Here is a 27,762-nt window from a genome sequence, read left to right on the forward strand (position 1 = left end):
AGTGTCAATCTACTTTATTTCTGCTATGTGGATATGCCCCAACCTAGTTATCAAACTACATTGGCTGTCAAGATAGTAATAAGTATAGTGGGAAATAAATCTAACCAATAGGTCTTTGCGAAGCTTTCATTGGTTTTATGACATTTTGGCCAATTTGTTTGCCCATACATTATTAAAAAAATGGGAATGGGGGTTTGGAAATCTTCTGGGGACTTAGTACAAAATAGGCATAGAGGCTACATGCAGCCAAGAGGCCACATCTTACCATCTCAGATCTAACATTTTAATTACCCTGCCATCTTCCATCCCTGCATACCTTCATTATCCTTAGTTTCTAAATGCTGCAGAGTCTCAGATGCACACAACAGTCTTTGTTCACAACATTGCTTCATGCACTGTGAAAAGGCACTTGGGGAATCTAATGGTGAGAATTACAGACTGTGCAGAATATAACAACTCATTTGCCACCTTTTATGACTTTCTCCCCCATCCTTGCATGCTAGCATTGACTGCTTACAAAAAAATATACGTCTGTTGAACTTTTTAAATAATATGAGAGTGAAGAAAATGCCTGTGTGTGTGTGCTTATGTGACTGTATGTGTTTATTGTGAGAAATCTATTATCACCCTTCTGCCCTATTTCTTCCTCTGCTTCTTTCCTTTCAATTTAGTTGTTCTTGCTGGCCTCATACTCACAGTTCCAAGGCTCTTCATACTCTCCAATTCTTCTTCAAACATTAAGCTGGGGAAAAAAGCACTGCTCATTATTTTTCTGTCAAACTCTAGGAAAGCACAGGGAAGTTTTTAAAAAGCTGTGTGTGCTATTCTAACCACAGCAGCCAAATTATCCCTTTAAATATGATTCCCCCAGTCTTCCCAATCATTTCTTTTTAAAACACTGAAACAGCTTCTTAACATAAGATTATTCTTATGTTCCTTCCTTAATTCAAAACATCTAGTTGAAAGTTATTTAATAAGTAATGTAGTCCTTCTGTAAATCATTTCTATCAATCTATTTTCTGTCCTTTACAACTTACACCACATCAAACATTTGTTATCATTTTATATAAAAGATGAACAATGTTTAGCCATTGGACTGTGCATAGACACCCAAGGATATTGCTGTAGTCTATGGCCTCATTGATACCCACCCCCACCCCAATAAAGTTTATATCATGGAACTAGCAAACTTAAATTTTAATGCTTAGTTGTCAAAAGGTGGGGGGCAGGGGGAACAAGAGCTCTCCAGAAATCATCTTCACAAATCATCCTATATCCAAACATTCTTCTTCATTTTAAAAATTATTCTTATTCAACATAACATGAAAAATACTTTCAAAATTGTTTAAAGGAGATAATTTCTGGTTAAATTGTTTTCAGTGGATCAACAGTTTTGTAGTTTTTGCCATCTATGGTTCTCCACAGGCAGCCAATAGCTTTCATGTCAGGGGTGCAGTAAAACTGCTTCGTTTCATTCCAGATTTTAAAAGAGCTATCCAAGAAGCTCAACCATATCCTTCCAAATAGATTCAGAACCATGGAACTCGTTGACTACTCTATCTCTCCCCATCTGTATACTTTATCCTCATGACAGCCCTCTGAAGTAGAATGACAGACTGAGAAATAGTTACAGGCCTAAAGCCACAGAGTTTCAAGTTTCTATGGGGATCTCTCAAGTTCCAGTACATATTTTTAACCACTATTTATTCCTGACTTTCTTACCCTCTTATAAAATAACAGTGACTGAGATCCTATGTTGTCAACATGACTACAATGTCAGAGGCCCATTGTCAGAGTTATGTCTTATGTTGACGACCTTTAAAAACCTGCCTTTGCAATCTGACAGCATCTTGATGGAATCACTTTCCAACTATTCCAGATCAGGAGCGAATGACATCTGTACTCTCTCAGCCACAGGGTTTATTGAGAATAAGTCACTGGAGAGACCATTTGGGGTCTTGCCACAACTGCTTGTCTCACTGTGCTCTGTGGCCGGGAGAGAAATGCAGATATTGTTCTATAGAAGACCACATTCCTTTGATCTTCAGTGCCTTAGAAAGGAATTGTTCAAGGTGTTGTCTGGATGGAAAGGTAAGTTTTAGGGATCATGTTCCATCATTCATGACTGTGAATCCCCTGCAGTTTCATGATAATAAATCCAATTTACAATCTCATAACTGTTGAAGGACATGCCAGTCAATATCTTTGTTATTCTTATTATTAGCCCAAATGATGAGGTTTCACACTAGCAGTCCATCCACTAAGGGGCTCGGAGAAACCACCCCAAGGGGGCGGTGGGACTCCGCCCCTTTACTAGCTGGATCGGGGCCACAGCAATTGCACACCATGGTCCCAATCTGGCCTCTTGAGGGTGCTTTTTGCAGCTCCTTTTTGCACCTTCGAAAGGGTGCCATAGCTGAGCAGCTAACAGCATCATGATGCCCGGGGAGCAGTCAGGGTGTGCATCATCTGGACGTGACACCCCAACTCCACTGCCAGGCTGGCCTTAATGGCTGGTCTGAAGAGGACCTAAGACACAGCAAAAGTCACTTTGATCAACAAGTAGCTTCACTTTATCCATAACATTTATAATGAGATGAACCTTTCTGCTGCTATTGCTCTTTATAAGTAACCATTACTGTTCTTGGCTTTGATAAATCCAGTGATTTACCAGGGTTTATGGACATCTTGTATGTGGACTCTTATCTTTTAACATTGTAGATAGCAACAAAGATGAATGAAGATGGCATCATTGCTATTGCCACTGTGGTGGCAAGATAACTTTGGGACAATGGAAAGGAATAGGAGGAAAAAACCCTACACTTCAGGAGTAAGCACATGTGGCTCTTGGACCCTACTTTGTAGGCCTGGGACACTAATCCCCTAAAGCCTCCCAAATGAACTTTTTTGTTCAAAAATGGTGGAATCTTTGGGGAACTTTTTGCCCAAAATCTTATAGAAAGCCTCCCAAATGCATGAAAACACATGAAAATACTCCCCACAAGTATCCCTGAACTGCATATCACCTTAAAATGGATCTGTTTTGCTCTGGTGCCTCTCTCAAAATTGTGGCGGGAAATGATGTGATGTTATTTCCTGTCACCATTTTGAGAGGGACTGCGAAGGAAAACAGATGAATTTGAACTTGGACCACTGGGGCCACCCAAGCAGTTGTCCACCCTGATATAAGTACAGGAAACTCACAGAACAGCAGACATGGTCTCCACTGGCTCTCGATGGTGCCATCACTGAACTAATTTCCACATCCCTGTCTCACTTTAGAAATGAGTAACTTTTAGGAAATTTAGCATTTGCTAGGTGATTCTAATTTGCAATACATCACATTTGGTGTAAGAGACTGTAGAGATTCACTACAAGTCAAACAATTGCCTTTCTTGGGTTGAAGGAGGCCTCCAATGAATCAAAAGTGAATAGAAAGACAGTACTAGAAATGGAAAGGCAGCAATGGAAAGGCAGCTGCAGAACTGTGTAACATTGGCATTGACCCAGAGACAGTAATGTCATTGGAACATGCTGTGCCTGTTCCAATTCCTTTCTATTTTTACTCTTACCTGTTTTTAAAATGTTCTTTAAACTCAATATATCTTTAATTAAGAACAGAAGGGGATATGCATGGCCTTTGGAACTAGTCAGTTTTTTACATCAATTAGGTTAATTGACAACAAATTAAATACTTTCTCCATAATGATTACTTACTCTTTGTTACAAAAACAAAACCTTACAATTAAACCTTGTTTTTAGCAGAAAGTCATCTTGGAACAAAAATGTTTTCTAATGTCTTTTAAAGTGTTAATATAAGTAATATAGAGAAGGCAACCATTAAAATGATGAAAACCACATCTGTAATATCTCATCTCCACCCTCTCTTTTACAATATTTTTCTCTCACTGTTGACCTACAACAATATAAGATACACTGATTATGTATATTTTCATGATTTGGGGCACAGTTGATATTTACACGCTAAAAGCTGTCAACATATGTTTAAGCTATGTTCAAAAATATTTTCAATGACAAATTAAATATTTTCTTAGCTACAATGTCTGATTAGTGATGTAAAAAGTAAGTCTTCTAGCACAAAATAAAAAGGTGAGTTACCTCTCATGAAAGCCTCCAAAAATAGCAACACCCCTTTAAAATAAGTTGCAGTAGCCCCTCGAGTAGTTAACATCTTTAAAAACAATTTGATTTTTCAAAACCAAGAGTGGATTGACAGCCTCTTCCTTATTACATAGTTTCATGTTGTTTTTTGGTATTTTTGGCAATCCAGATATCTTTCAGATACTAATGGGGCAGAGAACAGGACCAGGCACATTTGTTACCCCTGGAATAGGCAGAAACTGAAATGTACAACTTACTTCATACCGTCTGATCATTAAAAATGCAAAATGTCTTTCTCGACTGTATTCTATTTCAGTAAGGGACTGCAAAGGCAAGAATAATCCTTCAACCTGAGCAATTAATAGAAGTGAACAAATCTGCTGGTTTTGCTTTCTTTCACATCCGAATTCTGTGAATGTGGGTCAATTCTGATTAAAAGTTACAAATAGGGAACACTATTTTATAGCTACATAGTGAGCAAAGAGGGTTGAATGGGAAAGAGGAAAAATGTGACTCTTTTCTTTCCTTCATTCTGAAACATTTCTGGAAAGTACAATAGCAAGTTGCTGCTTTTTTTAAAAAAAAAAAAACTTCACATAACTCATCTAACTAAGCTCTTTTCAGAACATTTACTCTCAATTGTCAGAGACCAGCACAAGTCATTTTACTCATGCCTCCATTTTCTTTGCCCACATGCTTTCAACGGTGAAACTAATATTCTGAGGGGATTAAGTCATGGCTTCACACATCCCCCCTCTATGTTCCTATTCATTCCAGGCTCTACATCCTCAGTTCTCAACCTTGCAGCTTGTCTTCTTCCAGTTCAGTATAACTCTCCAGCATGATGTGGTGGTGGTGGGGGGGGGGGCAAACCTCACTTTCATTTTTAGCCCCTACCCACTGCTGAAGTTCCTCTCTCCTGAGAGGCCAGAACAACTCTGCAATTCCCTAGGTGCAAGCCCTTGTTGGGAATCCGTTTTCTTAAAGTCTATGTATGCACTCCAATGATATGTTGGAAAACTCATTAGTAGTAGTTTTATTCTTGAAATGTTCAGTAGATATCTAAGCAATTAAAATGTACTGCATGTGCATGATATATCTAAACTAATTAAATATGTTCATTCAGCAACTTCTAAGGGAATTTTGTTGCTTTATGACTATGGATGGCAAATAAATAAATAAATAAATAAATAAATAAATAAATAAATAAATAAAATGGTGTGTATAAGTCATATTCAATGCTGAAAATGACTGAATTCCTTCTCAAAGATCTTAAAACAAAACTCAAAATTCAGGGTCAATAGCCATCATATGGACATTGAAATATCTCTGTGGGATAAATATCTGGTTATCATTTTATTTATTCCTTTCACATGTGTGCTTTGTAAAATTCATTTTAAAATGTTGCTATGAAGTTGATATAACACTTTACATTTTAAGCCTCAGTTCTTTAAACATACAATATTTGAGCTACTTAGTTGCCATGTTTCATATATTAAAATGATTATATCTATATCTCTATCTATCTATCTATCTATCTATCTATCTATCTATCTATCTAAATCTATCTGATGTGGGGCACTGGGAGTTTCCCCCACCATTCAAAGTACCAGGGAATGCCACTGTATTTGTGCCCATTGACCACTATTTCTTTCTTTCCTAAAGATTTACCATGAAGCAACAGCCTATACAGACTGGCATGGGTCCATGGAACACCCCTTTGAATAGCAGTGTACATAACTATATACCAGGGCAAATTTCAGTACCCAGGACACCCCGCCCAAAATCTGGAAGATCTGCAGGGAGGGCATTCCAGGATATGAAATACCATTAAAATACTGAAAGACATTTTCTTGTCATATAATCTGCTATGGGTCTTTGGCATCTGCTGGGGTTTGGTTCCAAGACCTCCTATGGATGGAAGTTCAAATCTCATTAAATACAATGGCATAGTCAAATGGTGCCCCATATATAAAGTGGTAAAATGAAGTATTGCTGTTTGGAATTCATATATATATTTTCAAGTCATGGATGGATGAATCCGTGGAAAGAATCCATGGATACTGAGGGTCAACTGTACTAAATCGTTAACCCATAATAACTTTCAAGTATGTAATTCTGTAATGGTAATGTAATGATTAAAATTTCAGTTTTCTCAAATGTATTCCAAATACTGTATTCCAAATAAAGTTCAATCTTTGGGGTTTATATAAAGGTCCATGTTTCTTCTTAGATAAAAGATCAGTTATGGAACATGTTTTATATCTGCCTACCCTTTTCTGGGAAACAAGGTGACAGATCTATCAGGCATCCCAGCAGGACACTCATGTAGACATTCACCACTGCATGGATATGGAGGCTAAGGTATCAGGGGCAAGTCAGAGTAGCTGCAGGGCCAGGATATTCTGGACTGCCCCTGGAGTATCCTGGTGTGTGGATACAAGGACCTAGTTAGGCTAGATCCAAACCATTATTTAGAAAGAGGGAAAGAGGGAAATAAGAATCAAATAGCCTGAAAGATCTAGGAATGTCTATTAAAAAAGTTCATACCCAATACCTTGTTTCAAAGTGACAGAGAAGACTGTAATTTGGCATGATGTTACAAAAAGGAAACAAATGGTTAGATAGCAAAATGATTTGGCAAGACTTTTCTCTCTCTGACAAGTGCCTTTCCCTTCTACTGATTACTACAGCCTATTTACAGCCAGTCTACAGCAATATGATTTAATGTCATAACTTTATGCCTTGAGCATGGCCACAGTGTAGAAACACAAACTTAGCTGTCACATACAATTCATCACCCCTTTGATTATTCATCAAATTCAAATGTTTGTACCCTTCTTTTCCTATTTTTTGTGTTTATGACTTCATTTCTCTAAGACTGGATGATCAGAGTAGACCAAAGGGAAAAGAAAAAATTTGGATGGTTGCCTCCAGATGGCTCAAATGTGCAATCAATGGAAGAAATCCACATTAAAAGTACCAATGATGTGGGTTACTGGAATATGTGGCTCTTAAAATGTGATCCAGGCATCCCTAAAGAAACATGAATAACTGCTTGGAGAAGCACAGCTACCATGTTTCACATCAGTCTGCTCATCTAGATCTGCTTGGAAAAGAACCTTGATATTGTCAGCCAATCTTAAATCAGCCAAATGATAGAAAACAAGTCAAAGTGGGGAAAGGCTGGAGTTCAGTGACACTGAACTCCCACTTAGATTGCAAAGTATCTCAGATGCAATTCCATTCATTTCCAGATAGGACTGGGAAAGATCTCTGTCTAACATTCTGCTGTAGTCAGTGTAGACACTATTGAGATCAATGGACCATATGTCTGTGCATATTACAAATTTTCAAAGATAAATTTTAGCAACAAAAGAAGAGGGAAAATGTTTACTTAGCTACTTTGTCTATTGAGGGTGTATGCATACTGCAGAATTAAAGCAGTTTGACACCACTTTAACTGCCATGAATCTGTCCTACAGAATTCTGGGACTCAGCTTGGACTTTTAGAGAGCTCTCATGTCTCACTGAACTACAAACCCTTGGACTGCTGGACCTCCTCTATTCTAAAACCAGAGTGAATTCACTTCTTGATTCTGGAGTCATCAGACTCCACTGGGTCAAAGTATGGACAGTACACTGTCCTGGAACAGTATTGGGAGGGAACAACAAGGACAAGATCAGAACTTCTAGAATTCAAGAAAGTAAAGAAAATGGCAATTTACTGGTTAACTACTAGAGGCTGTTCCCAAGATAGGATGGGTCAAGAGGGCAATGAAAAGTGATGCTGTAGCAAAGCTGCTTAGTGAAATGCTTTGGTTGCTGCTGGGGGTGAGGGAATAGCAATGGCACTGGAAAGATGAAGAAGAATGGAGAGCAAATTTCTCTTTCACCTTATCTTCTTTCTGAAAACAAGGAGGGTCCACAGAGACTCTTAATATCAGGGTAAATACAAACAGAAGGTTAAAAGGAAGAGACTTTCCTCTATCTTCCTCAGGGAATCTTACAAACTAATGTGGTTTTTCATCCAGCTTTGTTTCATTTTCATTTTCTCTGCCTGCATCTGCCACAAAAGTCTGTGGCACTTGATTATACATTCTTCTTTACAGTAATGAAATCCAAAAATATTTGTTCATAGACAGGCTATGTTGCCCCTCTCTCTGATGTCCTTGCATAGGCTGGTGAGGACTTTTTATGATTTTCACAATACTTTGGGAACTGATTGCTTATGGCAGTAGTCTGCTGTATTATTGTATTTTTTGTTATGAAGAAGGTGGTGGTGGTGGTGGTGGTGGTGATGATGATGCTTTAGTGGATATGTATTTATATTGATTTTAATTCTATTGGCAGTTTAATTATATTTTAACTTTGATATGATTTCCATGCTACGAGCTTTTATCAATTTTTGTAAACCATCTGGTGCCCCAGGGCTTTGGAAAAGGTACATATCAATAATCAAATAAATAAACAAAGACAGCAACAACCACCACTCAGAGGTGTTCCTTCCTTATTTCAGAGTATATTCTTCAATGTGTACCTGCCCTAATGTAGCACCATCAACACATTTAAGAAAGTTAAACTGCAAGCTTTACTATGCAGTATACTAGTATAAAAAAGATGCTTTTGTTCTTTAACATGAACGTGCAGTATTAGTAATAAATATTTATACATTTTACAAATTTAGTGACCATTTAAAAGGCAAAGCAGCTGGCCCATTGTGTCTTTTCCCCCTCTGGAGCTGCAGGTTGTTTCAGCCTCTATTGAGTTTTATTAAACCTCACCAATGGAGTAGCAGATGTACTTCCTAAAAGTTTTTCTCTTGGTTCCTGGGTAAATAAAGCTTCACTTTGTAGCAATAGACACTGCTGATATTAATTCTCGCCTACAGGCTGTACAGACTGGCAGTAAGCACCGGCTTAGAAGTGGTGGTGGGGGCATGGCGTTTGGAGAGCACATGACCCTACGCCATCTCCAAGCCAGTGTCACACCGTCCAGCTGACCACATCATGGGCAGTGTTACAGTACTCCTTTGCTAGAGTTAAATGGAACGTGGGAAAGTGCCGCCATTGTGGCAGGGGCACCTTTTTTCCTGGCCAAAAAGAAGCTGCATTTTGCCGCTTCTTTTTGGTCTGGAAAAACACTGGATTGGGGGTGGTGCGTGCAGTTTCTATGGCCCCAATTCTTCGAGCAGTCTGTTTCACCCTCTAGTCATCCGTACTGAAGCCCTTTTAGCATAATAACTAACTCCACCAATCAGTACATATTACATTGCTAAGTAATTATTCTTTCAATATACAGTAATTTGCTTTTCAGTTCATGATGAAAACTTCTGCTTTGGACCTGTTTTCTATATAAAATTCTACTGAAGCACTTTCCACAACTTCTTTACATCAGTATCTTGTGCAGGTTATTAAATCAAGTCAATCCAGAATACTGTATAATGAAGGCTTATACAGGCCTGTCCTAACCATCTCTGTTCTGAAGTAAACTGAACTGATTTTAAGATGTCTTGACCCTAAATTGCATGCAGACACTCAGAGACATATGGAATGAAGAATGCAGCTTCAAGTTGGGCAAAGTCAAGATAAAGGAACATTACGTGAATGATTATGTACACTATATGCATGGTCCTATCCTACTCATCCCCTCCCTCTATTTGGTGAGCTACAAGGTGTCTCACAGCTGTTCCTTCTACTTTCTGCTGCATTAAAGCAGTAGGATGCAGAATGAACAGCTGCAAGGAACATGCTCCAATATGCTGCTCCAACACTGAAAAAAGAGAAAATAGAAGCACAAGATAAGATCTCACATTTCACATGCAGACCAAAAACCTTGGTTTAAATACTAGTGAAGCACTGATGGTCTCTTTAAAAAATATTCTTTTTTAAAAGCACTATTTGCAGAACGACATGCCATTTGGAGTGATGTTGGCTAGTTAACCAGCTAATTAAGTGACATTCACTCCACCCTGAATAGAGGAGTGCAAATAATTCATGATGATTAAGTTGATATGTCTGGCTGCTCTGGTAAGCAATTCAGAAAACTGACTGTTGTGGCCCTCCACAATTATGCATAGAATTGCTACAAGGATAAAGGAAAGAGTAAGGAACAGAACATATCGGGTAGGATGCTGAACAAGGCAACCTACATTATATTATTGAATGGGCTGCACAATGGTTTTCCAACTTTTATCTTTGTTGTTATGTACCTGCAAGCCAACTCAGATTTACAGCAACCCTACATAGGGTTTTCTTGGCAAGATTTATTCAGAGGAGGTGCACTACTGCCTCCTCTAAGGCTGAGAGAATGACTTGCTCAAGGGGGAGGCAATGAAAACATATTTGACTCTTTTGTAATTAAAACCAGCATTGATAAACGGTAAGAAAGACTGGAAGGCATGATAATAAGTTTGTTTAAATGTATGGGTATTTTGCAAGATATACCATTTTAAACATGGGGAAACATAGGGAATCATTATTTTATGCACCATATTTAAAACTATCAACTAGACCACAATAGACTTTCCTTTAGGAATATCCATGCTACTTGTTCCGTGACTGACCAGCACTAAAATAGTTCTGTGGTATTATCTGTCTTGTGAGGGCAGATTGCCATGTCCACAATAAGCCTAAAGGTCAGTCTATGATTGAGCAAAGAGCAATGAGGGTAACCTTTGAGGAACTGACAATGTAATTTACCACTGGTTTTGCTGGTCCCTTTAGGGCTATTAAGTTGTAGCAGTAAACTTATGCTCCATTGACAGATTTTCCAAAAGAAATACATTGAAGGGGGAAATCATACCAAATTCCATATACTACAGTTGTTTTCAGTTACTCCTGTGAGATGTCCCTAGGATGGGTGAGTTCACACTGTAATCTTAATAAGCTGTTCCAAAGAATGTTAAGAGCTCGGTGTTTTTTGGAGAGTTCCATGAAAATTCAGTGGAAAAGAAGATATGACAATTTCATGTTAAAAGCAAAATTGCTTGACATTGAAAGGGGTGGGGATTAATGGAAATGATAGCCAGTTGAACTGGATTTTCCAGTCTCTCCTTAGCTGTACTCAGCATGCTTAAAATTATTATTTGCTGTCATTGAATTGGAAGACACAGGATACCACAAATTCCATTTTCACAAGCAAAACATGACTGAGTTTTTAATTTCTTGAACCTTCTCCATCTTCCTCGGCGGTGAGGCTTGGGAGCGGCGCCTGCCCTCCCCAGACCACCTTTCCTCCCACCTGTAGCCAGAGAGGCCCCAGCCGGGGCATTAAAAGGGAGACGGCCTTCCCTCCTCCATCTTCCTCGGCGTGAGGCTTGGGAGCGGTACCTGCCCTCCCCGGACCACCCTTCCTCCCACCTGCAGCCAGAGAGGCCCAGCCGGCTTTGGGCAGAGAATGACTGGGGTGTCTCTTCCCTGCCCTCTTTACTGTACTGCGGGGGGAGGGGGAGGATATGAATGTGGGGAGGGTTTTGGCTGGGGAGGCAGAGGGTAACTCTGCGGGGCTCCTATTGAGGTAGTGTGGGGCAAGGGGAGGTATGGCGGTAGGAGAGTGGACCAGCGTTACAGGGGAAGGCGAGATCGATGCTTAATATCTATCCCACCTTCCTGTCCCTCTTCTAACCAAAGAGATCTGAGGGTCGCTCCAACCATACCACAAACCCTGTCTCTGCTCCTGTGCAATGCCAGGTCTATTAAGAACAAATCCCACATCATATATGACCTGCTCGAGGATAACAACTGTGACCTGGTTTGCATTACTGAAACCTGGCTTGGGCCTGAGGGGGAAGCTGTGTGGGCTCAGGCCCTACCTGCCGGGTACTCAGTGAAGGACCAGACCAGGTTAGGTGGGCGGGGGGGGGGGGGTTGCCTTGGTGCATAAAAACGCCTTGTCTCTAACCAGGAACCATGTTCGTCAAACTTCCTACATCGAGTGTATCTACCTGACCCTGAAGGCCAGAGACAGTCTAGGGATTCTGTTGGTCTATCGGCCACCCCGTGCGCTAACAGACTCCCTTAACGAGCTGACACAGTTGGTCTCGGAGCTGATGCTGGAGTCCCCCAGGCTTCTGGTCCTGGGAGATTTCAACATCCCCTTCGCGGCCAACTATGTTCCATCCGATGCAGCTCGGGAATTCATGGATACCATGACAGCCATGGGCCTGTCATAACTGGTCTCGGGGCCTACGCATTCTGTGGGTAATACGCTTGATATGGTTTTTTGTACGGACATGGAAATTCCATGGGCGGAAATATCTAATATTTCCCCCTTGTCATGGACGGATCATTTCCTGGTGGAGGCAAAAATCAAGGCTTCTACCCAGATCCCTCCTGGGGGTGGCGGACCCATTAGAATGGTCCACCCTCGAAGGCTGATGGAACCCGAAAGGTTCCAGGAAGCCCTAGAGGGGTATACGGTTGGAAACGACGGCGATTCTGTTGATGCCCTGACTAACATCTGGGATACTAATCTCTACAGGGCTATACACAGTATCGCTCCCAAGTGCCCTCTCAGACCCGCTTCCAAAAGGAAGCCCTGGTATACGGAAGATCTCCGGGCAAGGAAGCGGGTGCTGCGATGGCTAGAGCGCGTCTGGCAGAAATACCAGCACTTAACCGACCAGGCTCTCCTAGACCTTCTTTTGGAGGACTACGGAGAGGTGATACGTGCAGCTAAGAACTCGTTCTATGGTGCACGTGTCGCGTCCGCGGAGTCGCGTCTGGCAGAGCTGTTCAGGGTTGTGAGGGAGCTAACTCAGCTCCCTCCTGCTCTGAACCCTATTCTTGAACCATCTAAGGCCTGCTGTGACCAATTTAACAACTTCTTCGCAGATAAAATCTCTCGGATAAGCGAAGGTCTAGATGCCAGTATTAGAGTAGAAACCAGAGCAGAGGTATCCAGAGCTTCCGTGGACTCAGTTATACTGGATCACTTTGAGTCTGTGAGTACCGATGATGTGGACAAGATCCTTAGAAGTGTTAGGAAGACAACTTGCTCTCTCGATCCCTGTCCCTCGTGGCTAGCGGCTCAGGGGGGACCGGTAGTGACTTCAATGTTGCACTGGATTATCAATACATCTTTGAGGGATGGGCAATTTCCATCTAGCTTAAAATTGGCAACTGTAAAACCTTTGCTAAAAAAGCCCTCCCTCGACCCTCTGATGCATAATAATTACCGGCCAGTTTCGCTATTGCCATTTTTGGGGAAGGTGATTGAGAGGGCGGTTGCAATCCAGCTTCAATCGATCTTGGACGCAACGGATTATCTAGACCCATTTCAAACCGGCTTTCGGGCAGGTTACGGGGTTGAGACTGCTATGGTCGCCTTGGTCGATGATCTCCGTCTGGGCATGGACAAGGGTAGCGTGTCCCTGTTAGTGCTCTTAGACATCTCAGCGGCTTTCGATACCATAGACCATGGTATCCTTCTGGAGCGCCTGGCAGAGTTGGGAATCCGGGGCACTGCGCTCCAGTGGTTCCGATCCTACCTCTCTGGGAGGTTCCAGATGGTGCAGCTGGGAGACGTGTGCTCCGATAAGAGGGCCCTTACATCTGGGGTCCCTCAAGGAGCCATTCTGTCTCCCATGCTCTTTAACATTTACATGAAACCGCTGGGAGAGATCATCCGGAGACATGGGGTGCGGGGTTATCAGTACGCTGATGACACCCAAATAGTCTTCTCTATGTCTCTGACTGATGCAGTGACCGGGGATGGCATCTCTCCTCTCGTGGCCTGTCTGGAGCCTTAATGGGCTGGATGAGGGAAAACAGATTCAGTTTGAATCCAGAGAAAACGGAAGTGCTCGTGATAGGTTCTCCTGGCCCGGGGACGGCGGTGGTTCCACCTGTCCTGAACGGGATCATGCTTCCTGTGAAGGACTCAGTACGCAGTCTGGGGGTGCTCCTTGACTCGTCGCTCCACCTCACATCCCAGGTGGATGCGACGGTCAAGAGCACCTGCTACAAGCTTCGGCTGATACGCCAGCTGCGTCCCTACCTGGGCCCGAGGGACCTTGAAACAGTAGTACACGCTCTGGTAACCTCTCGTTTGGATTTCTGCAATGCACTCTACATGGGGCAACCCTTGTACTATACCCGGAAGCTGCAACTAGTGCAGAATATGGCAGCAAGACTGGTCACTAATACATCCAGGGCCAGTCACATAACACCGGTCTTAAAAGATCTCCATTGGCTGCCTATTTGCTTCCGGGTGCAATACAAGGTGTTGGTTATTACCTATAAAGCCCTAAATGGCTTGGGCCCAGGGTACTTAGAGGACCGCCTCTCTCCATACAATCCGCCCCGCACACTCAGATCAACAGGGCAGCAACTGCTAAGAGTTCCAGGGGCGAGATTAGTCACTACCACCAGGAGGGCCTTTTCCACCTCGGCCCCCACCCTCTGGAACTCGCTGCCCGTCGAGCTCTGCTCGGCTACCTCCCTGGCCCAATTTAAGAAGGGGTTGAAAACACTCTTTTTTGAGCAGGCCTACCCCTGACCCCTCCCTCCTGAATGCCCTCCTCCCCCCTCCGCCAGCATCGGTGAGCTGGCATGAGTTTTTTAGTGTTTTTAATGGAATGTTTTAATTGTATTATTGTTTTTACTTTTGTATGTATTTATATTTTGTTGGAAACCGCCTTGATATTTGAAAGGCGGTATATAAATAAAACATTATTATTATTATTATTATTATTATTATTATTATTATTATTATTGACCCTCAAGCAGATCACCTTGGATTGTTTCATGGTGAGATTCTTTAATCCAGTCCACTCCCTTACCTTATTATTCAATGCACAGAAGAGACTGAAAATTCAAAGTATCATTTCCAGTTAAGGATATTGCCAGTAAGGAGACCTCTCTTACTTTCATAAAACGCCCAGCTATTGGTCAGCCCTCTCTGTACAGAGTAAGAGTATTCCCCCCCCCTCTCTTTTTTGTTTTGTTGTGTTTTTGCTTCTAAAGAAGAGAGGGGTGGTGGTAGAAAAAGACTGGAGCAATGTAGCAGTAACCTCCATTATGAGGCATAACTGAACTGGGACAATTTTATAAATGTATTTTTGCCCTGGGAAGCTGTACTGCAAACTCTTCCACTTCCAAACATCCGCTTCAGTAAATGCTTTGCAAGAGAGCAATCCAAGCAATTTGTTGTTTTCAGGTCTGCTGGCATGAACTTGTGTGCCTCAAATTGTGTTGTCTTAATGGAAACAGGAGTTGTGTTCTCCTGCAAAGGTACCTACTGCTTTTTTGGAAGCTGCCCAAGTTACAAGTCCTCCCACAATTAATAACAAACTGTGAGCCACACTAATAAAGAAATCAGTAAAAGGAAGAGAGATAAATAATTGAGGTCATAGACAAGATTTGGAGGAGGGGATTTGATAAACCCATAAGCTCTTTTTTGTGATATGTACATTTTGAGTTAAAGAACTTATATTTGAAACTTCAACGTTTGTAAGCACTTACTCAAAACTGAGAAAATAATTAAAGATCAAATTAGCTGCAATCAAACTAGTAATAAAGCAGGAATATAATGTAATGGCAGAACTTACAGCACTAATGAGAGCTGCCATTTTTAAAAAAGCAACAAGTAAACATATTGAAGAGCCTCTACTTAACATTGCAGACTGAATGGCTAGAGAAACAGAAACGAGACTGTAAGTACAGAGAAATGAAATCTAGATCAGACTTCACCAATCTGGTGCTCTCATGTTCCACTGCAGATGTGTTGGAGGTTGGTCCACAAGCTACCCTGATTAATGAGCTTTTGGTCTCACACAGTAAGGCAGTTCTACTTTTTCTACATGCTCCTTTTCAGATTGAAATAGGCTTCTGGAAGGAGACATGAAGTGATTTTAAAAAATATACAAAACATATACCAATTTTTTTTTCTCCTGGCCTGAAGTCAGAAAGTTGCTTTTAAGAAAAATGAATATAATGATGTGTAGGAGTCCTCTAAAACTTTGCGCAACGCAACTGGGGTGGCTTACAACATTAAAATATACATTCCAATAAAATATATTCCATATCACACAATCCCACCCACCCTTAAAATACAATTATTTTTAACTATATAATTATAATTTATAAGTTTAACTATATTGCAAATTGCAGTCCCTTTAATTTGCAAGCTGACTTGAGTCCCAGGTTGATTTTCTCTTGTCCAAAACTAAAATAGGAGTAATAATCTCCTCCTTCCTCACTGTTAATCCTCTCGTACCCATGTGCCACCTTCTCCATCACATATATGCTGTAGAACAAGCCCATCACTCAATTTTTGGACAGTCTCAGCATTTGCTGGGAAGGATAATGTAGAGGAAAGATAATTCCCAATGGTGGCATAGTACACAAGAAAATATTGCTCCCCCCAGCCTAATGAACTCTCCCTATAGAAGCTGGCAATAAAGGATAAAGGAAGCTATAAAGCATGATTGCCAATTTGGCCAATCCTCATTCAGATCTCATGTCACTGTAAGCAACTCTAGCTAATCCTCCTTCAGATGTCTTTAGTGCCTTTGGTCCTTGCCATCTCTGGATGCTGTCAGACCAGCATGGGGATACCTTCTTTTTTAAAGGAACGGTGCTCTAAAATGCCTAACTGCCATAAGGGGGTGTTTGAGTTCCCCACCCTTCCCATCTAGTCAGGAAGAGAAATGGCTATGGAACCCAGGATTAACTGCAAGTATTGAACCACACAAGTCCTTTGTTGTTGTTGTTGTTGTTGTTGTTGTTTTGTTTGTTTCTTGTTTTGTTGTTTTGGCTGTGATATATCCTGGAATTAAAAAGAAAATCCACCTTCCAGATGAGAACTATCCACTTCCGGGTGGTTCTGGAAATTGACAGTAAATGTACTGAGACAATAGAAACATTATCTGACCATTATAAAACAACAACAGAAAACTATAGCAATAAATACAGCAGTCAACAGCAGTATTCACACTCTCTGGATATCTCCTATCTGCATAGAAATACTATTATCTGTCCAGAAATTCTTGGTTCCTGCACAGAAAATGCTGTTGCCTTTGCAAAACAACACCCTGACTCACTCCACCCAGACTGAGGGAAGGCCCCCTCTCAGCCCCTGAGGGAAAGCTAGGCTCAGGGGGGCGAAAGAAGGAGGGAAGAAGTGAGGGGAGGGAGGAGATGGAAAGGAGCATGGGGGAGAGAGGGATGAGGGGAGACAGCAACCTTGCGAATAATCAAAACCAAAGCTGCAAATTTGGAGGGATGACTGTAGTGTAATTTGAACTTTTTAACATGCATGGTTCAAGGCTATGGAATTCTGGAATTTGTAGTATTTTGAGATATTAGCCTTCTCTGTCTGGTCCACATAAATTGCAAATCCAAGGATTCCATGGGTATGGAATTGGTATGATGCATCTTCTCAGGATATGTTTGTGGATGTTGGGCCTGATGGTGCCACCCATATATTAAATACATATATATTAAAAAATCATTAGATTTTCTATTGGAATGGTATGGACAAATTGAAATCCTCCATATGTTCTTGAACTACAGCATCTATTCTGGATAGGCTCCAGCAGTTGTTGTAGTTCAGCAACCTCTGAAGCCATACAGTTCCCACCTTTGCAGTAGAACAAGGTGCAAAACTTCCCTGGGAGGGGTGAGAATGGGGTGTCCAGTGTCTTCTGGCTTTGGGGAATAAAATGGGGAATTTTTTTTCCTGGAATGGTATTTCTGAAGCAGATTCCTGGGGATGGGATAAAATTGATCCCCCCCCCAACATACACACACATCTGCCTATGCTGCCCATCACTGTTAAACACAATGTTCACTAGAAAACAGCATTCTGAAAAAGCCATTGCCTTCACAGCCTTCTGTTTGGAAGGTACATAGCTTACATTTTTTAAAAAGGAAGTGTGCTCTCTAAAATGTTCACTTTTGAAGGTCGATCTTGGAAGACTAATGTCTAGAAAGACCAGAGCAGTCAGTCAACAGTGTAACCTTAACACAAACCCATAGGCATTGTTTTATTTGCCTCAGGAATTATTCTGGGGAAACAGATGCCACTCCAGAACTACTTGCAAAAAGAAAATGGAAATCTTCAAGGAACTTTTGCAACAGAGAATTTGGTCCTGGAAATGTGCCAACAATTAAAGTTTTAATCAAGATCATCTTTCCTGAAGGACAAGGGCAGAAGTGGATTGGGATCACAAATTGGATGGCTTAATTGTGTGCATGTTACCTGAGGCCAAAAACTAAAAGCCTGAAATGAGCAGTGGTTACTGGCAGCAATTAGTAGTGCACTGCAAACTGAGTTACTCACTTGAAGCACACATTGAGAATAGTGACACAATATAGATGGCAGGTATGGTAGAGTTCTCTGATTTTCTCAACTCCTAATATGCCAGCTAAGAGTGAGATGGAAGATTCCTAATAATTTATGAAAGCATGATGAAGATCTTAGCCTTGCAGCCAGAGAACTGAAAATATTATCCACCTGTATTCCATACATCTCTGATAATCATTATTTCTGACTTACCCCAAAAAGAAATTTTCACAGCAAAATAAACAGAAAAGCAGTGAAATCTCTCTTTTTTGTAACTTAATTATCTATATAACCATGATACATTATCTTAAGAGCCTAGCTGTAGCTCAGTTATTTCAATGAGACATGACTTATGACAGTTATCTCTTATGTTTAGGGTTGTTTCCAGTCCCTCTGAGTAGTTTCTCCTACTTTAACAATTGCTGAAAGTTTTAATATGGGACTGATGCTGGTAAGCATCATCAAGAGAAAAGTGTCTTTAAAAATTATAGTACTAAGCTTGGCCTTTCGTATTAGTAAATTTTGTCTTCTTTGTAAAGGAAGAACATCATGGTGTGGTATAGTTGCTTTTTTTTTTTTTTTTTTTTTTAAAGAAAGCTGAGAATTTGCTTTAGCAGTGTAATCCTATACACATCTGTTCAGAAGTAAATCCCATTGGGCTCACTGAGAGATACTACAAGAAATTTCTGGACAGAGTTACATCAAAGTCAGAAAACTAAAGGGTAACACAGTGATCAGTTAAAGAAAAAGACTTCAAAACCTACAATGAGAAAATATCAATCAAAATGGCCAGAACACTGAGGAAGCTTTTAGGTTCTGTACTATTTATTGCCTATTGACTTATGGAGACCTCATGAACTGCATAGGGCTTTCATAGCTAAGGAATACTCAAAGGTGGTTTTGCAGGTTAATTCCTCTAAAATATAGACAACAGCACTTGCTGTTAGTTGGTGATCTCTCATCCAGATACTAATGAGAACTAACCTTACTTAGCTTCCAATGTCAGAAGGGATCTGGTGCCTTTAGGGCATTTAGGCCAACTCTAGAATTAATATCTTAAAAAATGGAGTATGGAAAATATAAGTGGACCAGGATCTTCTAGAACCTGTAGAAACTTAAGATTCTACCTTGGGTTACAGGGTCAAAGAAACTGCTAATGTGGGGATAACAAGCATTGTTGTTGTTGTTGTTGTTGGCTGCCTTCGAGTTGACTTTGACTCATGGAGACCCTATGACCAACCCCCTCCAAGACTCCCTATCCTCAACCACTCTACTCTGATCCTACAGGTTCAGGTCACTTGTCACCCTGATTGATTCTAACCATCTGGTATGAGGTCTTCCTTCCTTTCTACCACCCTCCATCCTTCCTAGCATTATTGTATTTTCTAGTGAGTCCTGTCTTTTCATGATGTGGCCAAAGTATGACAGACTCAGTTTTGTCATCCTGGACTCCAAGGAGAGTTCAGGCTTTCTCTGTTCAGTAATCCATCTATTTGTCTTTTTGGTTCTCCAAAGTATCCACAGAACTCTCCTGCAACACCGCATGTCAAATGGATTGACTCTCTTTCTCTCAGCTTTCTTCACTGCCCAGTTGTCACATACATGCTGATGGAGATGCAATGGGTTAGATAATTCTGACCTTAGTGTTCAGTTCTATGTCTTTGTACTTTAGGATCTTGTCTAGTTCTCTAACTGCCTGCCCCAATCCTAATCTTCTGTTACAGGCTGCAATCTCCAGTCTGGTCATATCACCCTCCATATGTTGGACTACAATCCCTATAATCATTCATCATTATTTATTCTGGCTAGGGCATATGAGAGTTGCAATAGAATAACTTCTGGACTGCCACAGTTTGCCAATCTCTGGACTAATGACTGTTATTCAAACCTTTATCCATCCTTAAGAGAAATGTGTAAGTGCCTTATAATGTTGTGAATACTATGAGGCTATTTTGTTTCAAAATATATAACCAGTTCCTGCTTTATCCACAACCCCAGTGTTGCACTAAAGAGTTTTGAAATATTGAACTGGAAGCAGCACAGAAACTCTGAGGTGGACATACACAGATGTGTTCACTTACATGTAGTCACAGTTGTCCAAAAAAAGGTCTATGTCTCTAGTTCTCACCACCGGGACTAATTCATATTACTAGAATCTGCATGAAATTTCAGCTGGATCACAACTTCATTAGTGGGTCCATGTGATCTTGAAGGCCATGTGTGAAGTTGTGAGATAGAAGAAATTGTTCGGCAAAATTTGAGTAATTATGACAGTTTAGAAAATATATGAGATGAGATGTTTATTACACACACTCCTGAATATTTTTCTAGCTTTTAGGTTTTTAGTATTTTGGACAGGACTCTTAATCTATTATTGAAGACATCATAATTCCTATATCTTTCTCTCCTAGAAAAGCAGATATACATTTTGCCATAGCAAGAATATTTCCATAAACCTCAATCAACAAGAATCAGTCTGTTTATCTATTTAGAATGGGAACTGGATGTGGTATATTTGCTGTCTATCCCAAACCCTTTGAAAAACATGGCTTGGTTGCTCTTTTGTAAAGTTCTCAAGTTTGACACCATATCCATTGCAGGTTTATTGACATAGCCAAGTATTTAAATGAAAGACCATGCAGCATGTTAGTGAAAAACTCAGCTTCAACCATTCATGGCTTGAAAATATTCATATATTTTCATATATTCCAAAAAGCACACTTTGATTTTGCTATGTTATATAAGGGATACCATTTTACTACACCGCTGTATTTAATGGGACTTAAACTTCCATGGGTTTTGGTATCTAGAGGGGATCCTAGAACCAAACCCCAGAGGATATCCAGGTTCACTGTATATTCTAATAAGATCATAAGAATTTGGTATAAATAGATACTGATTTTATCACTCTCTTCACCATATATCCCTTTCTTCCATTCCTCTCCTGACTCCAACACTTCCAACACTCATCCATCATTTGTTCTACCAGTTTAACTTAAATTGAAATACCTGCACTGGTTCACTCTGCATGTATTATGAAAATACATGTCTACTAGGTTAGACCTCATTCTCTTGTGTTTCCAGTGTTCTTTCTGTCTCTCTGAAGAATACGAAAGCCTTGTAAAATCCTAAACATGGAGCTGAGTCACTCAATTGACAGTGATGATGAGTTGCTCTCTCAGGTGAAAGCATCCCAAGCTGCCTCCTGTAGAAATCTCAAAGGATTTAGCTGGCTTTCCAAACCACAGGAAACAGCTGTTAGCTCTTTCTGCAGAAAAAGAAGATGATAAGAAAGTCATGGGGCCATAACATATTACATGCGTTTTTTGGTCTAAAGCTATTTATGTATCTTTAGCCTTGGGAACTTTGTCCTTCTGCATGATTGCAATGGGCCTTTTTCTTTTCTTGACAATGTTTTATTGTTTACAGCATTTTTCTTCAATTTAATTGCTTCTCAGAAGTGTGCAGAAATGATTATAAGATGGGATGTAATAGAGAGTAGGACTCCTAAAGAGAGTCTCCACACTACTCCATTAATTTATTCCATTTTAAGCAATAAGATATTGACTGTACATTTAGACTGACAAAAGTTGCTGGGAAGGAACAGAGATGAGAAAAGAGGCCATGGTTAGTCTTCTAAGAGTAAGATGTACCTTGAAATCTATGTCTGTTCCTGCAGCAGAATATGTTTTCCTTACTAGTTTAAAAGACAATGCTGCATGCTCGGGGGGGGGGGGGGCAGGGGGGTTAGAAACATTTCTATTGCTATAGCTAGCTAGCTAGCTAGCTAGCTAGCTAGCTAGCTAGATAGATAGATAGATAGATAGATAGATAGATAGATAATTTTCTGAGAAATTATACTAGCATATTTTTGGCCTGAAAGACAGAGTATTAAATAGATAGCTAAATGTTAAATAGATAAATAAATGTTGACTTTTATTGTTAGACCAACATGTTAGACCATCATGTTGGGCCAATTTTAAAGGTATACTTGCTGAGGATGTTGGATTTAGCTAGTCTTTTAAGGTACTCTGGGAGTCCTTGTGTGGTCCTTATTTCTGATTGAAATGAGGAAATAACTTTGGATTTCCCAATTGCCTTCAGCACAGTCATAGAGTCCATATCTTGCTCTTGATATGTTGACAACCTAGGCACTGTGAAATACGTAGATCTACAGAGACAGTATACGTAACAAAAACAAAATAAAATACGCATACACAAATTATGGCGATCACAATCAAACACAAGTAAGAAAGCAATCTTCAGAATTCTTTCTTCAGAACAATGGCATCTGAAACCAGCTGAATATTTCTGAGTAGTGAAAAGCCTGCTGTCTGTCAAACAAGAAAATTAGACAGAACTCTCAAAGGCTCTCTGTCAGCAGTTTTTATTACACTTAGCAAATAAAATGTAATTTTATTGCTCACATTCATTGCTCACATTCATTCTCTTTTGCTTGTCAAATTTTGGATACATTTCAGTTTGTGCAGCCTGATGATGTGCACATTCTTGGGAGGTTTGAAACAAACCACAACATGCTCTTGGGAATCCTGCTCCTTCTTGATATTAAAATCTGCCAGGACTTTGGCAGTGTTAATACCTCTCTGGGGGATGGTGTGGCTTGTACTGCACTTAATGAAAAAGTGGTTGAATTCTTGCTTTAAAATACAAATTTGAATTCCTTGGATCTGGTCAATGATCACCAGTATTTTTTTATCAAATAAAAAGAAATTGTGAGAAATAGGTAAGTACATCTTCCCTTGTATCTTTTCCATGTCTAAGCCAAGATGTTTTTGGAAGAGAGGGCCTCAATAGAGTTTTTACATTTGCAAGAAATATTTTTGTATGCATCATGTAAATAGCTTATTATACTGCATAAACTACATAACTAAAATACAATAGTGGCTACTTTCTTGCACAAAGATCTAAAATAGAGAATTTTTTGGTTTGAGTCTTTTTGATCAGTCAGCCTTTCAATGCTTTTTCTATACGAACAATAATATTTTTTTGCAGAAAAGTCTGTTTTCTGCAGGAAAAAAATCCCATATGTGAATTTTGTGCAGTGTAAATCTCAACTGCAAATATTCTTATCAGTCCAGGATTCTTTTCATCAGGATTTCCTGAAATGCAGAAACACATTTCGACCATTTTGAGGGATATTTTCAAATATTATTTCTAATAATATTTATTATTATTATTATTATTATTATTATTTCTTACCTGCCTCTCCTCATGGCTCGAGGTGGGTTACAACATAGTTAAAACACAGTCATTACATAAAATATACACATTAAGCAGCATAACTATGCAATATTTATATTACAATACATATGACAATAATTAAAATAACATTCATTTTTAAAATTCATGATTAAAGACTGCCTGCTTAGGCCCTCCACAAGAGATAAGTCTTCAAATGTGTTTTATATTCCTACAGCTGGTTTACCTATTGGATCTCTTCCAGCTGGTCATTTCTGCGTTAAACTTTATATAAATACTGAGATTTTCCATAGAGTGAAGAAAGGCTGAACACAAGGCACAGGGGCTTTTTTGTGGTGTTTCCAATCTTACAGAATGCTCTTATATAGTGTGTTTCCATGTTGGCTTCATCCCTATAGATCATTCTACCTTGAAGGGAAATGTTTAGCCTTATTTTCAGTTAATAGATGATCCTTGTATTTTATATGCCAGAGCATGTTCTAATCTTTTATATACTAGAACTTGCTCTAACATTAAATATGTTCTATTGCTACTCCATTGTCATAATTGTACTGTATTTTATTTCTTTGAGTCTTTATCTTGAGAACTGACTTGATGGGAGTTCATCTTAAAAGGCAGTATACAAATATATTAAACAAATATATGCAAAAAAAAAAAATAAGGGAAGAACAGTAAAGTTCATAATAGTGGCTTGCAAAGTGACAGCTGTTTTAATCACCTTCTGTTCAGATGCATGCAGGTAAAACTATTCACATGTGCAATGAAACAGCAACTACAAATCCATCTGAAAGGAAAGTTCCCAGTAAGTTTGCAGTTTAGTTATTAAATAGATGCAGAATCATTAGTTATGCAGTGTTGGTGAAAGCAGCTGTAAATGACAAATAGTGCTCTAGCACAAATGTAAACTCCCAAAGAAATAAATGGCATAGGAAGGAAGACTTAGATGTTTGTTCAATTGCCTCTTTTAGAATGAGGTCCTTTTAAGATTCCTTAATTGAAACAGAAAGCCGGGGGGGGGGGGACTGCACACTCCCTTGCTCTACTGATCACTTAGATGACCCTAAAGCAACATCTGGATGAACTTTCCCAGCCATTGGCATTTAACCTCCAGATTACTATTTCCTTTCTTGCCAGCACGTGAAGACAGATTACTGGAATGTGCAGGAAATCCATTTTAAGTTTTCTTCCCAAATCCTTCCAGCCACACGTTAATTCAGTGCATGGAAAGAACATCATGTCAGCTGATGACACCTGACCTTAATACATCCATCAGCTCCATCCTCACTTCCATGCATTGGGTGGGTTACTGGAAGGCAAGTATTTGCATAACTGACTGTGGGTAGGACCAATACTCTTTTGCAGGAATCCTAGCATGGTCATGGCTCCAAACACTGCAAAGGATCAATTTCTATGTTCCATCCAACATAGAGTTTGGTCAAGACTGACAAGTCTGGAGTAGGTGACCAGAGAAGGACAATTCTGCCTGCCCCACTTTCTCACATCTTCAAATATTGCAATTGTTGATAAATTCTAATAAAAATTAACTGAAATGAAATAGCATGCTCCAATTGCTTCAGTATCCATGATCAGAGATATACTGATGCTATAATCAACCACTCTAGCCACATGCTAATGCAGATATTACTGAATGCCTACCTCCTACTCCTTTGAATTTTTATATAGTCAAACATATTCATGTAATTTTTATCTTATCCAATATACATGACTCAATTTCCCCACTTACATAGTAAGGAAGGTTCTGATCACTTTTGTGGGCTCAGTAGTAGAGCAATAGCAATAGCAATTAATTTATATACTGCTTCATACTACCTAAGTAGTCTTTAAGTGGTTTACAACTGTAAGCTAAGTGTCCCCAACAAGCTGGGTACTCATTTTAGCGATCTCGGAAAGATGCAAGCCTGAGTTGAGCTTGAGCTCTTGGCTAGTATTGAACTTGCTTATGATTTGTGAATGAGTGGCTGCAGTAACCACTGCACCACCAGAGCTAGAATTATATGTTACAAACATAAAAAGGTCCCCCTCCCCATTATACTCTCATAATAAGTTTGTCAGTGCTCATACCAACTATTTTTAGTATGATATGCAAACAGATGTAAAAAACATTTTGTGTTAAAGACTTTCTATGTTATCTCAAAACAGCACCTAACAACCATTATGGTTAGCAAATTTGTTAGTGATATAGTTCATCAATGCACATAGTGCTGTACAAAAGTAAAACCATAGAAACAGATCTGCCTGCCAAAGAAATACAGTAAAAATAATAATAATACAAAACACCCAATTATCAGAGGTTTTTAGATATGGGTATGCTGTAGCGTTCTTAACAGTGGTTCATTCTAGATTCATTATGCCCTTAGAGCTGGATAGCTTAGAGTGCTGGAAAGTACTTTATCTGTTCAGTGGAATGGACACATGGAGTCTATTGACCTGAAGCTACTATTCATAGAATCATATAGTTGGACTCATATATTCATTTGAGCTTTAGTACTTAGACTGTGGGCCACTAAATTGAGATCCTCACCCAGACACATGTGAGATGTGGAAGATATGTGACTGGATTTTCTACTGTCATTTTCTTTTAATGAAAACAACCAAATGAGATTTGGATCTGGGAAGGATTATGTCCCTATCTGCATTTATTTCTAATAGAAATTGGTCCCTCAGCTATGCAGCAAAGCTACTGCAGGAGGTGGGGCCTCTTTGTTGGCCTCTGTGAATAGAGGCCAGTAATACTAGATTGGTCAAGCTTACCATATGATAGGGGATGAAAAGCTATTTAAGCCTGTTGTCCCCTAGAATGTCATCTCTTCACATTTTGTGACCTACCCACCTACCCCCCAATGCAGTGTGAGCTGGTTGCACAGGGGCTGGGTAGGATCCCCCCCCCCCCATTACCTGGTGTTTTTTTTTTCCTGACCTATACTGTACATGCTGGGAACTGGACAATTGTCATTAAATAGGTTTCTCTTGGCAGGTAGTAGGGGGAGAAGATTTTAGAGTGGTGTACACCTTGTGGTGGAGGTTTGGGCTCTGGAACTGCCTTCACAGGGCAGGTGACCAGGGAAAAGGGACTGCCCTTGGGGCTGATGTGGGATTTATTCTCTCTTATAAAGTTTTGTGGCTTGGGAGGGAGATCCCCAGGTTTTGGCCTTCCAAAGATAACTGGCTGAGGTAGTAAACAATCCCCTTTGGGTTGCCCTCGATGTTTGGTTTTTCACCCAAAGAATAGCTGGGGAGGTGTTGTAGGTTGACATATGGGCCTCAGCTGGACCCATACCAGGCTGTTCCCCCCTTGGTAATCAGTTTGCTAAATCTCAAGACTCCAACAGTGAAATAGGTTTCTAGGTCAATAAAATGGCCCTTGTTTAATCCACTTATTTGTGTTTGGTCTTGTTATTTCATGGTTGGTCAACAAGTCAACAAGTGCCCCTCTAAAACTGTTGTTAAGGAGGAGGATGGCAAACCCAATACATGTCTGTTAGCATGATGCACTGGTTTGAGCTTTGGGCTACAACTCTGGAGTTCCAATCTCCATTTGACCATAGAAATTCACTGGGTGACCTTGGGCAAGTTATTATTATTATTATTATTAACAGTTATTTATAGAGCATTGTAAAGTTTGCACAGCACTTTACATAGTAAGGGTTAAATAAAATAAGGGGGGGAATCTGCCAAGTGGCCTACATTCTAAAACAACAAAATTACATGATTAAAATATCTCTAAAATAATACTAAGTAGAATACAATAAAGACAAAGTAAAAAGCAGATTAACAACCAGTAATTTGGAATGCTTTCCTAAAAAAGAGTGTCTTAAATTAAGCCTTAAAATTAGCCAAGGAGGTAATAATTCTTAATTGTGTGTGGAGGAGATTCCAGGAATGAGAAGCAGCACAGGAGAAGGGCGGATTAGAGTAGGGGAGGAGTTCATAAGGGCTGATTCATAAGGGAGAATATGGTCCTTCAAATAATGTGTCCTGAAGTGTGAAAAATAAATGGGAAAAATGCATGTAAACACCTTTAATCTCACTAAGTAGAGGAAAAATGTTTTTGTTGTTGTTGTTGTTACTGTTGTAGTTTTATTTGTGAGAATGAACCAAGTGAAGATTTGC

This window comes from Sceloporus occidentalis, unplaced genomic scaffold (assembly GCF_023333645.1).
Source record: "Sceloporus occidentalis isolate IW3139 unplaced genomic scaffold, rSceOcc1.0.p SCAF_3, whole genome shotgun sequence".
NCBI lineage: Eukaryota > Metazoa > Chordata > Lepidosauria > Squamata > Phrynosomatidae > Sceloporus > Sceloporus occidentalis.